This window comes from Ictidomys tridecemlineatus, chromosome 2 (genome assembly GCF_052094955.1).
Source record: "Ictidomys tridecemlineatus isolate mIctTri1 chromosome 2, mIctTri1.hap1, whole genome shotgun sequence".
In the NCBI taxonomy this organism is placed as follows: domain Eukaryota; kingdom Metazoa; phylum Chordata; class Mammalia; order Rodentia; family Sciuridae; genus Ictidomys; species Ictidomys tridecemlineatus.
In genome coordinates, this window is record NC_135478.1 from 115,982,280 (window position 1) to 116,001,005 (window position 18,726).

General features: G+C 38.7%; 1 pseudogene; it reads left to right on the top strand.

Moving 5' to 3' along the window:
* Positions 1 to 4,324: 4,324 nt before the first annotated feature.
* On the top strand, positions 4,325 to 8,404 carry LOC101977163 (MAP/microtubule affinity-regulating kinase 3 pseudogene; annotated as a pseudogene).
* Positions 8,405 to 18,726: the final 10,322 nt, after the last annotated feature.

Here is an 18,726-nt window from a genome sequence, read left to right on the forward strand (position 1 = left end):
TAAGGCTAAGACTCATAGAAAGGGCAGCAAATTTGTTCATGGGAATTTGTAATCAGAAAAGACTTCCTAGAGGTAATATTTACTAAATAAATGTTAGCCAGATGTAATGAGTTGGAGATAGGAAAGGAGTATTGAGAGACAGAAAATGTTAGATGTGGGGACAGAAGGGTGGGATGGAGTTAAGATGAATATATTATTTTTAACAAATGTATAATGCTTTCTATGCCCAGCCCTATGGAATAGATACTATTATCTATATTTTAACAAAGAAAACTGAGGCACATGGAAGTTAAAATCCTTATCCAAGATGTTTAGAGTGGCTTTCCTCATATTAGGTGATTGACTGTGCTATGCTGGGTCAGGCCAGCCAAAATTCTGAATAGCAGGAATCTGAAACCAAGATGATGCCTCTACAGAGAATCCGTATGCTCTGACTCAGATCACTAAATACTGCTCTATGCCATAGTCCTGGGCCAAACTAGAGTAAATTCTTCTTCAAATTCACTTTTGCTCCAAGAATTTTTTTTTATTTTCTTGAAACTATATTTATGTAAACCATTTGCTTAGCAGGCTTTTTCAATGAGAGAGTTAAAAGGGTAATGACAGTCAAGCTTCTACCTAATTTACCATCCATTTTGAGTTAATAGATTCCAACCCAAACTAGTCCTTAATGGTTGAAGATATATTATGATCCTCTCATGAGTTAACCAAAGCATGTAGTTGGGAAAATCATCTACTCAAAAATCTTTTATGTTTAAAATTCAACCAATCCAACATTCACCCACTTTATTTTACTGCTTTTGTTTCTGTCATTTATTTGGCTTACCTGACAAAGGTAGATGAAATAAAGAGATATCTAAGAATAAAATTCCACAAATAATATTTAGTTAGCTTCTAAATTTTATGACCATATGACCTCATGAATTTTAAAATTAATATACTAGTAAGGAGGATCATTTTTAGCAAAATTTGCATGGAGATAACTATGTACTTCCTACCCCTCTCAACCATTTATAGAAGACAGTTTTAATTTTCAGGGTTATCTTGAAGTGTCAGAAGGTGACTGAGAATTATAAGCCTCAGATCCCCCTTTGATGTGATGGTAAGCACTTATTCTTGCATTTGTCATTTGCTTAGCATTACAGAGTGCCAATTCTGTGCCAGTCCCAAAGTGTGCTTGATGTGACATTAGCTGACTAATAAGCACACAAACATATACACATAAGCTGTAAATCAGATATGTGTGTGAATTACTTATCTGCAAGAAAGAGTTGGCAATGATTTTTCAGACAAGCAAAATTTCAGACTGGCCCTTGAAAGAGAAGTAGATGTAGCAGAATATTCCAGGCAAAGGAAACATGCAAAGTCATGGAGGTATAGTAGACAAGTAACAGGCAAATGGATATTTAGAAACTGAAGGAAACAGCTTCTAAAATGCGCCCCCCCGGCCAATGATCTTCCTCTTTGATATTTATGCCCTTGGTTTATATCTTCCAATGCTGAAGCCATTTTATGCTATGCAATTAGAATTAGTAGAATGCCATAGAAGTGATGGTACATGATGGACAAGCCTTCATAAAAGACATCATCTGTTCTACCTTGGTCTTTTGGATTACTCACTGTCAGAGAAGACAGTAGCCATAGTGTGAGGACCCTGTGGAGAGGTCCATGTGGAGGAACTAACACCTTCCACCATCAGCCAACACCAACTTGCCAGCCATGGGTGGGAGCCACCATGGAGCAAATAGATTCTTAGCCTCAGTCAAAGCTTCAATAATTTAAGTCACTGCTAACCTCTGATTGCAATCTTGTAAGAGACTTTGAGCCAGAATTCATGAGCCACAGTGCTCCTGAATCCTTGACATACAAAAACCCACAAAATCTTAAATTATTATTATTGTTGTTTTAAACAACAGCTTTGCAATGACCTGTTATACAATAATACATAGTCAACGGAAAGCACTTAGGTTTGTTTATTTTTTCCGATCTTATCATTAGTTCTGAACCCTTCTCTTCCATTGACTGATTCCACACGCTAGTGCCACTGACTGCGATAGTTGACTTTATCCTTTAATTTGACTGCACCATCAGGTACCCAGAATAAATATTATTTGGGGAGTGTATCTGTGAGGATGTTTCTGGAAGAGATTAGCAGTTGAATCAATGGACTCAGGAGATTTGTTATCCCCAGTGTGGATGTGTTAAGACCCAGGTAAACCAAAGAGCATAGGAAGTCTTTGCTTTCCTTTCCTTCCTGCTTGAATTGGGACTTCAGTCTTTCTCTGGCCTTAAAATCCTATTAGAGTTCCCAACTCATAGGCCAATGAAGTGTGGCATGAGAGAGATGCAGGGACAAGCTCTTGAAGCTACTCCCTCTTTTTTTCTTTCCCCAGGCCAGTCTGCTTCCCAGCTTCCCTGACAAACACTCCTGACATCTACAAGGCTTGTGCCCTCTCTTGTAATTTGGAATTCTGTGTGTAAGATCCATGGTGCTGCTTTGCTCTCAATAAGCACTTACTCTCCTTGAGAATGAGATGTTGTTGCCCACCAGTTCTTTAATAGACTGTTGTTTTATAAGAAGGAGGAGCAACATCTTAAATCACAGTCTGGTCATTGTTGACTTCTTTTTATGCCCCACACTACACTACCCATCACAAGGCATATGTATGTATGTATATATATATATATATATATATATATATATATATATATATATATATATATATATATATCTTTTTTCCCCATAAACAGGAAATGCCTGGGTTATGTCTGAGCTCATCAAAATTTGGAGTAAGCCCACCTCCATTCTACATGGTTTCCTTGTTTGCTTGCCTACAAATCCAGGTATTTCCTTCCCTTGCTGTATATCTCTGCTCTGGTGCACAAGCTTGTCCTGTACTGGCACTCCACAGGGTACAATATCATGCCTTGTAGAGTTCATAGGGAAAAGAAGATAGTTGGATTTAAGGTTTGGTTATTACTGCCTTACTTCACCATCTAAGGAGGGATTTATCAAGACATATTTGGTTGAAAGCCGAGCAAGAACAGTAGTCAGAAACCCTCGGATCCCCACTATGGAACCAGGTTCTTTAGGGGCAGATGCCCTCTGCTTCCAGGAGATTAGTTATAGAATTCAAAAGCACTTGAATTCTACAGTGGGTCAAGGTGAAGTAGGACAGAAGAAGCTGGACACCAGAGGAATTTTTAAGAAGCAGGTTTATTGACTGTGAGATCCACAGTGGGACTTGTGCCTAAAATTTCCTCCTCTGAACTGAACTAAATGTCTAAAAATTCTTTGAATTTTATGCCTAGTGTAGGGGGTTGGGGAGCTTGGAGGTTCATATGACAAGCCCTTTTCATTCCGTCCTCTAGACCAGACAGAGGTTTCACAAGTTTGTTTGTTTGTTTGTTTGTTTTTCTCCAAACCTGACATTTACAAAAAGAGGAAACTACCAACCATAATGCTCTTCTGCAGAGGTTTTTGCTGATATCCTGTGTCTGACAAGATGAGGAACTTATATGTTACAAATATGTTGGGGATTTCTGCTTAATTATGGTAAGGGTCTGCTGGGCGGGGGTCTCTGTCCTACTAGAATGGGTCGCAATTTCCATGTGTATTACTAAGATATCCAAACTAAAAGTAAAAGCCACATTAAAACACTATCATGGAAACATAACTTCAAGACCAGTTTCCTAGTGTACTTTGAAAGCCACGTTGTGCTTTTCCCACCAAGTCCCCCAAACCCTTCCTGGAGAATCTACTGTTCTAATCCTTTTTAACTTCAAGCCAATGAACATTCTAGTTTCATACTATCCAGAATCCATGCATTTTTCAACCTAGATAGTCTTTGTTTTCACCATGACCCAGCTCAAAAGACATTTTTTGTGAAACTGTCACTACTGAGTTTTTATTTTTTCCTTGGAGCTTTCAGAGACATTTGTATTTCAATATTCATGCATTTTAGACCTTATTTGAATTCATTTTAGTACAGGATTATAATTTTAAGGGTGTTAATTTATCAAGGAGGAAGGGCTTCATGCTTCATTCCATTTTGTAACTACAGAAGTTAGCAAGTACCCAAGAACCTACTAGGGGTTATTTCAAAATGGAAGTTAGGGTAGCTCTGTATGGAGGCCTTGGAGCTGAACTGGGTGGGAGGGGTGATGGGTGGGAGAGTGGGAGGAGCCTAACCTGTGGGGAGCCTGGGCCATACCAGGATCTAGACCCAGGACATTGGGCAGGAGACTCCTGGTAGCTGCTTGCTGGCAGCCCAGGGATGGGCAGTTTTGTTTTTACCCCTGCAGGGTGCAGAGTCCAAGTAAGATGTCCACTAAGAAACCCTTGCCAACCGAGAATGAAGGAGAGATTGAAAATACACACTATTTATTGAATAAGCTTTTTTTGGGTCTTTAAAAAGAAAGTTAAAAAAATCTTAGAAGAATTCATATTTTATATTGGATCAGGGAAGACTTCATGGATTTTAGTTTGAGGATTATTTTCATCTTTATGTCAATCAGTTTATACATGACAGTAGAATGTATTTTGACATAGTATACATACATGGAGTATAACTTCCCATTCTTGTGGTTGTGTATGATGTGGAGTTACACTGGTGATGTGTGCATTTATGAACACAGGAAAGTTATGTCCAATTCATTATACTGCTTTCCCATTCTCATCCTTCCTCCCTTCCCCCTATTCCTCAGTGTCCAATCTGGTGATACCTACCCCCCATTGTGAATCAGCATCTGCATATCAGAGAGAACATTTGGCCTTTGGGATTTTGGGATTGGCTTATTTCAATAGCATAATAGTCTCCAGTTCCATCCATTTACAAGCAAATACCATAATTTCATTTTTCTTTAAGGCTGAGTAACATTCCATTGTGCATGTATACCCCGTTTTATTTATCATTCATCTATTGAGGGCACCTATAACCTCAAAATATACTTTGAAAGCCAGGTTATATACCCATAGCTTAGCAATTGTGAATTGAGCTGCTATGAACATTAATGTGGCCATGTCACTATAGTATGCTGATTTTAAGTCCATTGGGGATTTGCTGAAGAGTGAAAAAAATGGATCAAAAGGTGGTTCCATAACAACTGTTCTAAGGAATCTCCATACTGCTTTCCAGAGTGGTTGCATCAATTTGCAGTATATGAGTGTACCTTTTTCCCCACACCCTTACCAACAGTTTTTGTTACTTGTATTCTTGATAATTGCCATTATGACTGAAGTGAGATTAAATCTCAGTGCATTTTAATTTGAATTTCTGTAATTGCTAGAGATGTTGAACATCTTTTTCATGTATTTGTTTACTGTATTTCTTCTGTGAAATATGTTTAGTTCCTTTGCACATTTATTGATTGGGCTATTATTATTATTATTATTATTATTATTATTATTATTATTGTTTTGAGTTCTTTATACATCTTGGAGATTAATGCTCTTTCTTTTTTTTAAGAAAGAGAGAGAGAGAATTTTTAGTATTTATTTTTTAGTTTTTCGACGGACACAACATCTTTGTTTTGTATGTGGTGCTGGGGATCAAACCCGGGCCGCAGGCATGCCAGGTGAGCGCGCTACTGATTGAGCCACATCCCCAGCCCAATTAATGCTCTTTCTGAGGTGCAGATGGCAAAGATTTTTTTTCCCATTCTGTAGGCTCTGTCTTCATTTTTTGATTGTTTCCTTTACTGTGAAGAATCTTTTTAGTTGGATACAGTCCCATTTGTTAATTATTAATTTTACTTCTTGCACTTTAGGAGTCTTATTGAGGAATTTGGTTCTTAAGTCAATATGATGGACACTTGGGCCTACTTTTTCTTCTATTAGGCACAGGGCCTCTGGTCAAATGCCCAGGTCCTGGATCCACTTTAGTGTATATAACCGTTCTTTATGCAGTCAGTACCTTTATGATTGCATTGCCTGCATAGCAGAATGAGAATCTTAGAAATGAGTAGACCCAAATCACTCCTCATTTATAGTTTGCTCTTAGACTTATCCAGAGGATAATTTTAAACTGGGCAATCATCTTTTGTTGTGGAAGGCATTCGAAGCTATTTTTTATAACATTCTTTTCACATTCTTTCTCCAACTCTTTCCTAGTTTCCCCTTTTCTTGCCTAGCCCTAACTAAGCCTGCCAGTGGTACCCAGATGCATTTATTAACTCTGGTAGTTGAGTAGATTTGGGAGTTTATTTTTTTTTCTGTTAAATTCATTAAAAGACATTGAAGATATTCAATGATAAAGAACCATGTACACCTCACAAGGAGAAGTCAACTCCTGCACTGGACTCTGTGGAGCAAGGTGTAGAAACCCCATAGCTTCCTGTGTGGATGAGCAGCCTCACCTTGGAAAGTATGAACTATTGAAAATGATCAGCAAGGGAAATTTTGCAAAAGTAAAATTGGCATAACACATCCTTACAGGCAGAGAGGCTACAATAAAAATAATTGACAAAACTCAGTTGAATCTAACAAGTCTACAAAAGCTCTTCAGAGAAGTAAGAATAATGAAGATTTTAAATCACCCAAACATAGTGAAGTTGTTTGAAGTCACTGAAAAAAAAAACTCTACTTAATCATCATGAAGTATGCAAGTGGAGGTGAATTTTTGACTATATGATTCCACACAGAAGAATGAAGAAAAAAAGAAGCAAGAGCTAAATTTAGACAAATCGTGTCTGCAGTACAGTATTGCCATCAAAAGCAATTGTTCACAGAGACCTCAAGGCAGAAAATCTGTTGTTAGATGCAGATATGAACATTAAAATAGCAGATTTTTGTTTTAGCAATGAGTTTACTTTGGTCATTAAACTAGATACATTTTGTGGGAATCCTCTATATGCAGCCCAAGAATTCTCCCAGAGCTAAAAGTACCATGAGCTGAACGTGGATGAGTGGAGTCTTGGCATTATTCGGTACACTCTAGTCAATGGGTTGCTTCCCTTTGGGGGGACAGAATCTTGGAAGGAACTTAGAGAGTTTTGAGGATAATTACAGAATCCCTTTCTACATATCCACAGGCTATGAAAAGCTCCTCAAATGCTTTCTGGTTCTAAACCCAATTAAGCTAGGCATTCCAGAGCAAATCATGAAGGACTGGTGACTCAATACAGGGCATGAGGAAGATGAACTTTAACCCTTTGTTGAACCAGAGCTGGACTAGAAGAGAATAGATATTATGGTAGCAATGGGATATTCACAGGAAAAAATTCAAGACTCTCTTAGTAAAATGAAATATGATGAAATCACAGCTACATAATTATTGTTGGGGAGAAATTCTGCAGAGCTGAACACTAGTGACTCCGATTCTAACAGCAATTTTTCACTTGCTAAGGTGAGGCCAAGCAGTGACCTCAGCAACAGCACCAGACAGTCTCCTTCCCACAAAGTGCAGAGAAGCTTTTCTTAAAGCCAGAAACAGAGAGGCTACAGTGACCATGCTGGACCAGCTATTCCTTCAGTTGGGGCATATCCAAAGAGGAGTCAGACAAGCACTGCTGTTAATGACCTCAAAGAAGATGGAATTCCCTCCTAGAAATGAGGTGGCAGTGCGGTAGGAGGAGAGGGAATTGCTCAAGCCAGTCCAATGCTTGGGAATGCAACTAATCCCAACAAAGTGGACATTCCTAAATGAAAGAAAAGCCCTGCTGTCCCCAGCAGTAGCACAGCATCTTTAGGGATGACACAGCAGAATTTTTCGTGAGAGAATCATGGTGGGCAGACATTCAGTGATCCAGAATGGCATGTAGAACAGCACCATTCCTTATCAGAGAATCACAGTTGCTTCAACCGACAGTATGGACTGTTGAAAGTGGTCAGTAAGGGGAACTTTGTAGTGCCACCACCCAGGACCGAATCCGCTTCCTCCACAGGTATTGCCAGTCTTAGCACTCCACCGCCAGCCCCGGGAACTGGCGAACTGCAAGATACAAGGCCCTCCTGCCTTGCCCAGCCTGTCCCAGGAAGCTATGCCACTATCCCAGACTCCAAGTAGAGGCTCTACTAATATATTTTAGTAAATTAACTTCAAAACTCACAAGAAGGCTTCCAACCAAGTATGAGAGGAACAGGAGCTATAAGGGCTCAGGTCACAATGCTGCTAATCAAAAGGATTTCTGCCCTTCACCTGAAACATGAAAACCACTAGTTCCATGGACCCCAGTGACATGTTGCGGGGAAATCCGCAAAGTGCTAGGCGCCAATAGCTGCAACTAAAAGTGGAGGGAGCCCTTCCTGCTCTTCTGCGTCCATGGCATGCAGAGAACCTGGTGCAATGGGAGATGGAGGTGTTTGGGACTGTCTCTGAGCTGAGTTCAGTTCAAGCGTCTATCAGAGACATCTATAGCTTTCAAAATTATTGCTTCCAGAATTGCTAATGAGCTAAAGCTGTAACCCAGTCATTACAGTGTAAATTAAGTAGCTATTTAAAGTGTTTTCCTGAATCCTGATGGACGTATAAAATAATATTTAGGCAATAACGTTTGCATCTTCTAAATCATGGGAGTGAAGTCTGAGGACAAGCACACGTCTGAGAGTGGAAGCTGGCCTTTTCTACTAATGCACTATGCTAAAGTCATGTGACCCTGGAAGGAAAAAAAGAAATACCCATTTGAGACATGGAAACTTCTAACAGTTCACTGCTCCATAAGTGGCTTTCAGTTCAGAGGAAATCCATCCCCCCTAACAGGCTCTCCGTTTAATGTAGTGTGAACTACCATGTAATGATAGCTACCTGGGCAGTTAAATGCTTTTATAATTGAATCTTTTTTGAATAGATTTCTTTATCTTTCCTAGGCAGTTTCCCACTATGTGCTTAAACTTGTTGGAGTATTGTCATAGAAATGTTATTTGTGTTCTGTGGCAGGGGAAGATATAATTTTATTATATAAATAGGCATTGAATTGCCCAAAAAAAAACAAGGATGTCAACATTGGCCAGGTTAAGTTAAACTAGTGCTGCTGTGCCTTTAGAGAGGCTATGTGGATTTTTCCTATGCCACCACACTGCCTTTCCCCACAATCATTGGCTTATTCAGTCCCCTGACCTTGGTATACATCATCCACCTCCCTTTTCCTGGCCAACCCCTGCTCACCCTTTAATACTTGACTCATCACACTCAAATTTAGGAAGCTTTTCCTGACTTTTCCAGATTGTTTCAGATCTCTCCCCCACTGGAATTTCTGTAGAACTTCATCCACCGTCCTAGAACATCTATGTATAGCTGCCTCCTTTGTGAATGCTGTATTTCCAACACAGTTAAGAACAAGCAAATGTTTGTAGAATGAATGAGTAAAAGAATGAATGAGTGGATAATTCTCAGTGATGCCACCACTTGACCCTTACTGCTAAAATCTAGGATAACCTATTCCCTGGGAGGATCTTTAACTAATGCAATTTTATAAAGATCTGGCCCCAGATATCTCTGATTAGAAATTACAAAGGAAGTTGAAGATAGGTATAGGATTCCTTACAAAAATCTCAACCTGGCCTTTTGGGACTTGCCTTCACAACAGTAGTCTTGAACTTAGGGTGAGGTGGCTAGAATGAAATCTGTCACAGGCTGACTGCACTCAATTGTAGTTCAATTAAAATTTATGGATCATTTTGGTCTTCATGGGCCATTATCATCACTGAGTGTCTTGGCCTTATTATGGCACCTGCGCTCATCCATCTTGCAAAAACGGACAGTCAGACACTAAGTTCCTGTGGAGAAAGCCATTCCCAAGCTGTGCAGGTTAGTTCTGATCTCTGATGATTTCCAGATTATGTTTCTGGACTGACATTATAATTTGGTGTTCCCCATTTAGGGGAGTAATGACAACATAACCCATTATTGAATTTGCATAATTTTTAAACCTTCTCAGTTTCTTTCAAAATCTTTCTCGCTTTCCTCTAAGACTGGAAAGAGTTTGTCTCTTTTACCTTTTCTTCATTATGATGGTTTTTCCTCCCTTCAAAAATCTGATTGTGTTCTTTGAAGTTATTCATTTTTTAAAAAAATGCTTAAGAGAGCAAAACTGAGATTTATGGACCATCTAATAACTTACATAGATATTATATTTATTTAAAATCTCAGTTCTATATTCACAGTGGAAAATAATTTAATTAAGAAATAAAGGTCTCTGAGAGTTTTCTTTCTCTCTGTAAACATTAACAGATGCTTTGAAATTAACATTCTGCAAGTGGACATATTTTGCTAAGTAACTTTGCCATTTAAAATGAATGAATTACTAGCCGGCATGGTGGCACACATGTTGTCTTAGCTACCTGATACTCAGGAAACTGAGGCAGGAGAGTCACTTGAGCCCAGGAGTTGTAGGACAAGCAGGGCAACAAAATGAGACCCCCATCTCAACTAAATAAATAAATAAATGAATGAATAAATGAATAAATAAATAAATAAATAAATAGAAATACTGTTCTCTGACCAGTTAGAATGTTGTATTCTAGCAACTATCCACCTGAAGCACTTTGCAATCACACTAAACATGTTCCAAGAAATCTTGTTGATTTGTAAGGGTCCAAGACTTACCTTAGGATAGCTCAGGTAAAGGAAGCTTTATTTTACTTGGTAGAGAGCTCAGCACCATGGAACCTGATGGAAACAGGGAGTGGAACTCACTCCACTGCATAGCCTCACCCTCTTGGCACCTTCTTCTCACATACCTGCTGAGCTCTTCCATCTTTACCAGTTGGCATCTTCTTCCCCTGTTTTTCTTTCCTTTGTGTGATACACATGCTTTTTGAATTGCTAGGTCTTCAACTCCACATCATGAGTTGGATTTGTCATCTTCTACTTCTAACTCAAGGTCACAGTTGCCAATATCCAAATTTACAAGAACTGAACCTGAGTCTCAAAGCCTGTCTTTCTGAGACACATCTCACAAGGGCTCTGCCTGACCATGCTACTCTTTGGGTAAAATGTTCAGTGTTGCTTTAGTCATCTGTGACTGTAGTGGGGATCCTGTGGTATGAACATGAACCTTTTATGACCTATTTCAGTCACTTTCAGGCTGAAAGTGACAAAGGGCATTTGCAAGAAGGTACAGCTGAAGTATGATTTTATCATTGGCATTTATTTAGGCTTGTAACAACTGTCCACTTGCACCCCTTTAGCTTTTCTGCATGAAAATAAGGATGGGTGCTGTCACTCTTCACTCTGGATGACCTTCAAAGATTCAAGATTCTTTGCCGGAGTGGTCTCCAGAAATTCATCCAGAAAAAAAAAAAAAGAATCACAGTGCTGACCTCCTACCAGTCCCATGACTTGCTTATGCAGTTCAAACAAGCATTAGCCAGAAGAGGATATGATGTCACACAAAGCCTTTCCAAGATGACCCTGGTTATTATTGACCTCAGAAACTGCTGTGTCAGAACTGGGGTGCTCTCTGTTTGCTGGGACTTCCTGCTTCCATCTCTGGCCTCTGTGCCACTGCACTTCAGCTTCATTGGTCTCAAACTAGCTCACCCTTTGGGGAGCTAATGCTCAGAGCTCTAGCATATCTTTGTAAATTCACAATCAGAGATGAAAAAATCTCTAAAAGATTCTGGGAAAAGACTCTAATTTATTCATGGTGGTCGCATATTGTAATCAGAGTTTTCCAGAAAAATAGAGCCAGTAGGATGCACATATGTATCAGCATATGGAAAGAGATTTATTTCAAGGAATTGGCTCATGCAGTTGTGGGGACTGGCAAGTCTGAGATGTGTAGGACAGGCCCAGTAGGCTGGAAACTCAGGTGAGAAGTAATGCTGCAGTCTAAGGCAGGATTTCTACTATGATAAATCTTAGATTTTGTAACTAAGGCCTTCTCTTAATTGGATAAGACCCACCCATATGATTGAGGATTATCTTTACTTAAAATAAACTGATTTTAGATATTAATCACATGTACAAAATATTCACAGAAACATATAGATTAGCATTTGATTAAATAATCAGATACTATAGCCTAGCCAAATTGACACATAACACTACTCAAATATATCCATCCCATAAACATGGGTCCATAAGAATTGGGGATCATTTGGAACAGGTAGAATTTTTTGTCTACCATATGCCGACATGTCAGAGACATTTTAATAAGAATGATTAGTATAAAAACATATATAAAAATATCTGCACACCTATAAGCCAATTCACTGGCCTATACGTGGTGCTGTGCTTTATATGTTCCCCTAAAAGTTCATGTGTTGGGAATTTAATACTCAAGTTCATATGTTATTGGTATTTGGATGTGAGACTTTTGGAGGCAGTTAGGATTAGATGGGATCATAAAAGTGGTATAAGAGGAAGAGAGAGACTCAAATTAGTATACTTGTTTTTTCTTGCCATGTGATGCCCTCTACCATGTTATGTCTCAGCAAGAAGGCCCTCACCATGCTGTGAGCTAAACAAACCTTCATTCTTCATAAGTTATGAGGTCTCAGATATTTTATTATAGCAACAGAAAATGAACTAAGACACAGGGGTACGTGATGTAGCTTGGATCTCTTTCCTTGTCATTTCTTGGACTAAGCCTTCATAGTGCCAAGTGGAAAGGAATGTGGAAGTAAGAATAGGGGGGTGCTTGCTTTACTCCACTTAAAGGTACTATTATTTCAACTTGTGTTTTTAATTTTTATCTTGCAGTTTTGAGAATCCTTTGTTTCTTATAGTTCTCAAGAATGAGTGAAAAAGTTTCAAGAGAAATAACAAATTTACAATGTAAGGTATTTATTATCAATAGACAACACATATACTAACAATCCATAAAAATTAAACACTGTTTCCAAGTAGGGTTTGTGGTTCATGGTATCATCTCCATTTCATAGAATTATGTATTGTTAATTTCCTTCAAATAACATAATTTAAATGCTATTGCATGAGAGATTATTCTGGGTCTGCATATACAGTGGTGGTGAACCTTGTGGTTAAGATACTGCTTTCAATGAGTTTGCTTTTAGTGGGTGAGAGGAGGGATGTGAAAGAAGGAGCCCACACATAAATGCCAAAGAGTGTTTGTGTGGTGAGAAGTCCTCTGAAAAAACTAAAACAAAGAATGTGATAGAGTGTGGTCAGTGGGGGTTGTGCTGTCCAGCACACCCTCTCTGGGGTGATATTTGAAAGATGGTATATGAAGTAGGAAAGAGTATCCCATGTAAAGATATGAGAAATCTGTGGTTGACCTCGTGTCTCTACTGCTAAATGTGAATCTGTATATAAATAAACTTCAGATTTACTCACATTCATACTATATTCATATTTTACTCAGTTTCTGCTTTCTTATGTCTTTTTCTTACATATTGTCTAGACTCTCAGTTTTCCCATGAATATTTGGATTTAGCTCCCAGTGCTGCTGGTTCTCCCTGGGTTCATATCTTTGAAGTTCATCCTCCTAAAGAAGATAACCTGATTGGCCTGTGTGCTGCTCGTCTCAGGTTCACTGCTGTCAGTCCAGTCAGCAGATGTAAAGAGAATACCAGGTTCACTGAGCTGTGCATTCATCAGGGAACTTGGGTGGCTGTTTGATTTAGAAAGTGCTCTTGCAAAAGACCTACTAGAGATAAATGAGATATGAATTTCACATCTTGAAGGAAAGTCCACATTGCACCATGGTCAACACAGAGCCTCTTAAGTCCATTTGATGTCCTTGTGTCTTCTTTATGTATTTCTATCCCGGCATCTTCTTTCCTTTTTATTTGTTTCTCTACATATTTATGACATTCTACTTGAAACAGAATCCTATAGAGTTTAAGTTACTTGCCCAGAGTCAGAGCCCTGAGTCTCTAACCTTCTCTGTTCCTTGCCTGTCATCCCACCCCACCAGTCAGTTAGCATCTGCACTAACCTAAGGCAGTGATTCTCAGCTGGGAGGGGATTTTGCTGCATAGGAGACATTTTTGGAAATTTTTTCCAATGCCTTTGATTGTCTTAACTTGAATGAAGATAAAACTAGAGGCATCCCATGGGTCAAGGTCAGGAATGCTGCTAAACATCCCATAGTACACCAGATGGCTACTGACAAGAAATAATCACCCAGGTGATAATATCAATAGTGCCCAATATCATCACTATACTAGAGGATGCCAGGCAATCAATGACCACGATGCCTCACGATGACATTTGACCTCTCTTTTCCTTCTCTATTCCCTAGGTTATTAATAGCCACTGGAAAAAAATGATAACATTTGCTTGGTAGGTAGAGAAGAATCTTGACTTTTAATTTGATTCAGCAAAAGAAGCTCCACTTGACTGTTACTCCACAGTCGGCCATTATCTTCCGTATTTTTTTTTACTATGGTATGAGTCAGTAGCATCCCCGTTAATATTTCACATAGCTATGCTATATATTTAATAAAATACATGCCTATTATAAGTCATAATGTCCCTTCTAGGAATTATATGTGATACCACATAATTTTTTCTTGAAACTAGGATATGGCTTGGAGAATGATTTCAATTTGTTTTCCAGACACATTGACATAAATCATTGTTTCACTGACTTTGATCACCAGACCATTGCTGGCCTGCAAATTCCGCCCAGCCTGAAAACTTTTTACCATGATCTGCGTCTGATAGAAAAAAAAGTTGGCTCTGATCTACATATTGTGGGGTCGGGCTCCAAATTCCTTAATAGGACACCCATAGCACAAGAGTTAATAACAAGAATCAACAAATGGGACCTTCTTAAACTGAAAAGTTTTTTCTCAGCAAAAAAAAACAATAAGAGAGGTAAATAGGGAGCCTACATCCTGGGAACAAATTTTTACTCCTCACACTTCAGATAGAGCCCTAATATCCAGAGTATACAAAGAACTAAAAAAAAATAGACAATAAGATAACAAATAACCCAATCAACAAATGGGGCAAGGACCTGAACAGACACTTCTCAGAGGAGGACATACAATCAATCAACAAGTACATGAAAAAAATGCTCACCATCTCTAGCAGCCAGGGAAATGCAAATCAAAACCACCCTAAGATACCATCTCACTCCAGTAAGATTGGCAGCCATTAGGAAGTCAAACAACAAGTGCTGGCGAGGATGTGGGGAAAAGGGTACTCTTGTACATTGCTGGTGGGACTGCAAACTGGTGAGGCCAATTTGGAAAGCAGTATGGAGATTCCTGGGAAAGCTGGGAATGGAACCACCATTTGACCCTGCTATTGCCCTTCTCGGACTATTCCCTGAAGACCTTAAAAGTGCGTACTACAGGGATACTGCCACATCGATGTTCATAGCAGCACAATTCACAATAGCTAGACTGTGGAACCAACCCAGATGCCCTTCAATAGATGAATGGATAAAAAAAAAATGTGGCATTTATACACCATGGAGTATTATGCAGCACTAAAAAATGACAAAATCATGGAATTTGCAGGGAAATGGATGGCACTAGAGCAGATTATGCTTAGTGAAGCTAGCCAATCCCTAAAAAACAAATACCAAATGTCTTCTTTGATATAATGAGAGCAACTAAGAACAGAGCAGGGAGGAAGAACAGGAAGAAAAGATTAACATTAAACAGAGACATGAGGTGGGAGGGAAAGGGAGAGAAAAGGGAAATTGCATGGGAATGGAGGGAGACCCTCATTGTTACACAAAATTACATATACGAGGTTGTGAGGGGAATGGGATAATAAATAAGGAGGGAAATGAATTACAGTAGATGGGGTAGAGAGAGAAGATGGGAGGGGAGGGGAGGGGGGGATAGTAGAGGATTGAAAATGTAGCAGAATACAACAGTTACTAATATGGCATTATGTAAAAATGTGGATGTGTAACTGATGTGATTCTGCAATCTATATTTGGGGTAAAAATGGGAGTTCATAACCCACTTGAATCTAATGTATGAAATATGATATGTCAAGATCTTTGTAATGTTTTGAACAACCAATTAAAAAAAGAAGAAAAAAAATAAAGTTTTGTTCCTATTTAAAAAAAAAGAAAGAAAGAAAAACCTCTCTGTTAGCTGCCATCCTTCATATCCAGGGTCACAATGTAGTCTGTCCACTTCTCCAAGTTTAATTTGTAAGTGCTTGTTGTCCCAGAGATGCCCAATGTCAGAAGATATTGGGTTACACCTGCAGGAAACTTGTGCAGAACTTGTTTCCGTAGAGATAGCTGTAACAAGAGGTAAGGCCTAGGGTAAATGAAGAAGTGAACAAGAAGTGTTTGAAACAAAGTTATTTAATGACTCAGTTAAATTTAGTTTAGTCTTCTTCCCTTCATAGATATACAGGTATTATATATAATGAACACATAGATGTCTGAGGTACATCCTGCACATCTCTATCTACCTATATATTTATAGATACTCTTGTAAGTATAGGTAGATATACACACATACACATGTATACATGTATGCATATAATTTGTAAGCATATAATTTAAATAAATGCTTCTACACATGCTAAATACTCACATAGAATGTGATAACAATAAGAGCAATTTTCAGGACTTTTATCGCCTGCATAAAAGGCATGACTATTCTCATTCGGATGACTGTACTTCTTATGAGAGGTACAAAGTGACAAAGAGTGCCTTTCCAGGGGCTGTTAGCTTCTTGTTTTCTTTGGGTAAGATATTCAGTATTGACTCTTAAAGCTATTAAGACTTAGAATTGAATACTTCTATTTAAATTCTACCTACACAGCATCATAATTTTATGATCCTGTGCACGTTGTTTAACCTTTCTGTGCTCCAACTTCCTCCTCCACAGCAAAATGGGGCTCTCATAAGATTATTGAGGGAATAAGTGGGTTGAACAACAACAACAATAAAACTCACTTAGATTGGCACCTGGCACATAGTAGGAGCTCTAATTGCTTGGTTATTAAAAGCTACTAGATGTTAGCTGTTGTTATAACTTTTATGCATGCATGCCAAAACTGTATTAGAAGTAGTGGGAGAATACAGAATGGAAAGAGTTGGTCTAATTTTTTCCTGGGTTGTTTCCTACTAATAAATCATTTCCATTTGTATTTGGAGGTAGGCCGGTATCAAAGTTTGAACCCAGGGGTGCTTAACCACTTAGCTACATCCCCATTCCATTTTTTTTTTTGCTTTATTTTGTTTTAATTTTGAGACAGGTCTCAGTTGCTTATGGCCACACTAAGTTGCTGAGGCGACTTTGAACTTGAAATTCTCCTGCCTCAGCCTCCATAGCCGCTGGGAGTATAGTCGTGTGCCACAGCACCAGGCTTTCCATGGTATTTTTTAAACTGAGAAAATACTGAGTTACAAGGCTTTGTTATTGTTTGTTCTAAAGCACTTTTCTTATCCTAAGTTTTAATCAGAGATAAACATGTATAGCATTTTAGATGCCATTTAGCATTTAATTTGAAAATTGCTGAGTCTATGGAATGCTATGGAATGGTTCAGATTCATTAAAACAAAAATCGAATAAATGTGAGAAGAAAGAACTTGACTTAAATGACTGCTGATGAGTGGAATGAGGGACACACTTGCAGCTATGGGGACAGCTTGTTCTGGGCAGAGCAAAGGAAAACCCTCAGATAAGGCAAATTTTTTTTTCTGCACACCAACCACATGCTGAGTGCTTTAGTAGGATTGGATGTACAAAGCCGGGAAGGATTGCCCATAAATCAAAGCCTAGTAACTCTGCTCCTTAGTCTCTATACCAAATGTGTGAATAAAGAACATGAACCAAATGGATGAGCCCATTTTAGTTTTAAATAAAACAAGATAAATAGATCAATACATGTTTTGTTTAAGTGGTCTCAGTGAAACTTGAGTTAAACTAATTACTTGATATAACGGCTGTGATTTAAATACAGGTTTTATGAGATTTTAGAATTACATCCTACAGAATTTAGTCAAAATTGTAGTTTCAATGAAATGCAAAGGTGAGACTGCCCAGAATAAGGGTAATCATTGTTTCAATTATTTGTTCCTGTAATAGATCACTCCAAAGCTTAATCATTCACCATAAACACCTATTTTATCATTTTTCAGAGAGCTTGAATTCACTGGGTTCCTGCTAACTGGCCCTTGGACTGAATGGCATATTGGTTTTGGCCATCTACTGATAAAATGAGTGTAGAACCATACAAGATGCTCATTCACAGGACTGGTGATTGTTCCTATAGATCAGCAATGAGATCACCGGGACTAATAACACAACACCTCCACATGGCCTTGGCTCCTCTTAGGGAGGCAGATGGATGTCAATGTAAGTGATATAGGAATGAGCATGGTAAGAAGAAGAGAGCTAAAACTACCAGCTCTCTTAAGTCCGGGGTTTAAAAGACCCACGAAGTCCGATCTGTTATGTTGTATTGGTCAAAGTGGCCACAGAATCAGCCTAGGCTTGAGGGGAGAAAACATAAGCTCTTTCCTTTGATATAAGTAGTCACATATGTACACAAGAAGGGGGACATAGGAGAGGGAATTTCAGAGATTGACTACCACAGCATTTTCAGAGTAGCACTCTAATGATAATGACAGCCTTGGCACAGGCTCATTGGCACTGGTGACTTTTCAGAGTATCTGTGTGTGTGTGTGTGTGTGTGTGTGTGTGTGTGTGTGTGTGTGTGTGTGTGCTGGGAATCAAATACAGGGATCCAAGATCTTAAGCATGCTAATCAAGTACTCTACCATTGGGTCACACTCCCAGCCTTATAGGAACTACTTTAATTTCAAATAGTTGAAGCAACTCAGTGAGACCCTGTCTCTAAATAAAATACAAATGATAAAGGCAATGTACTT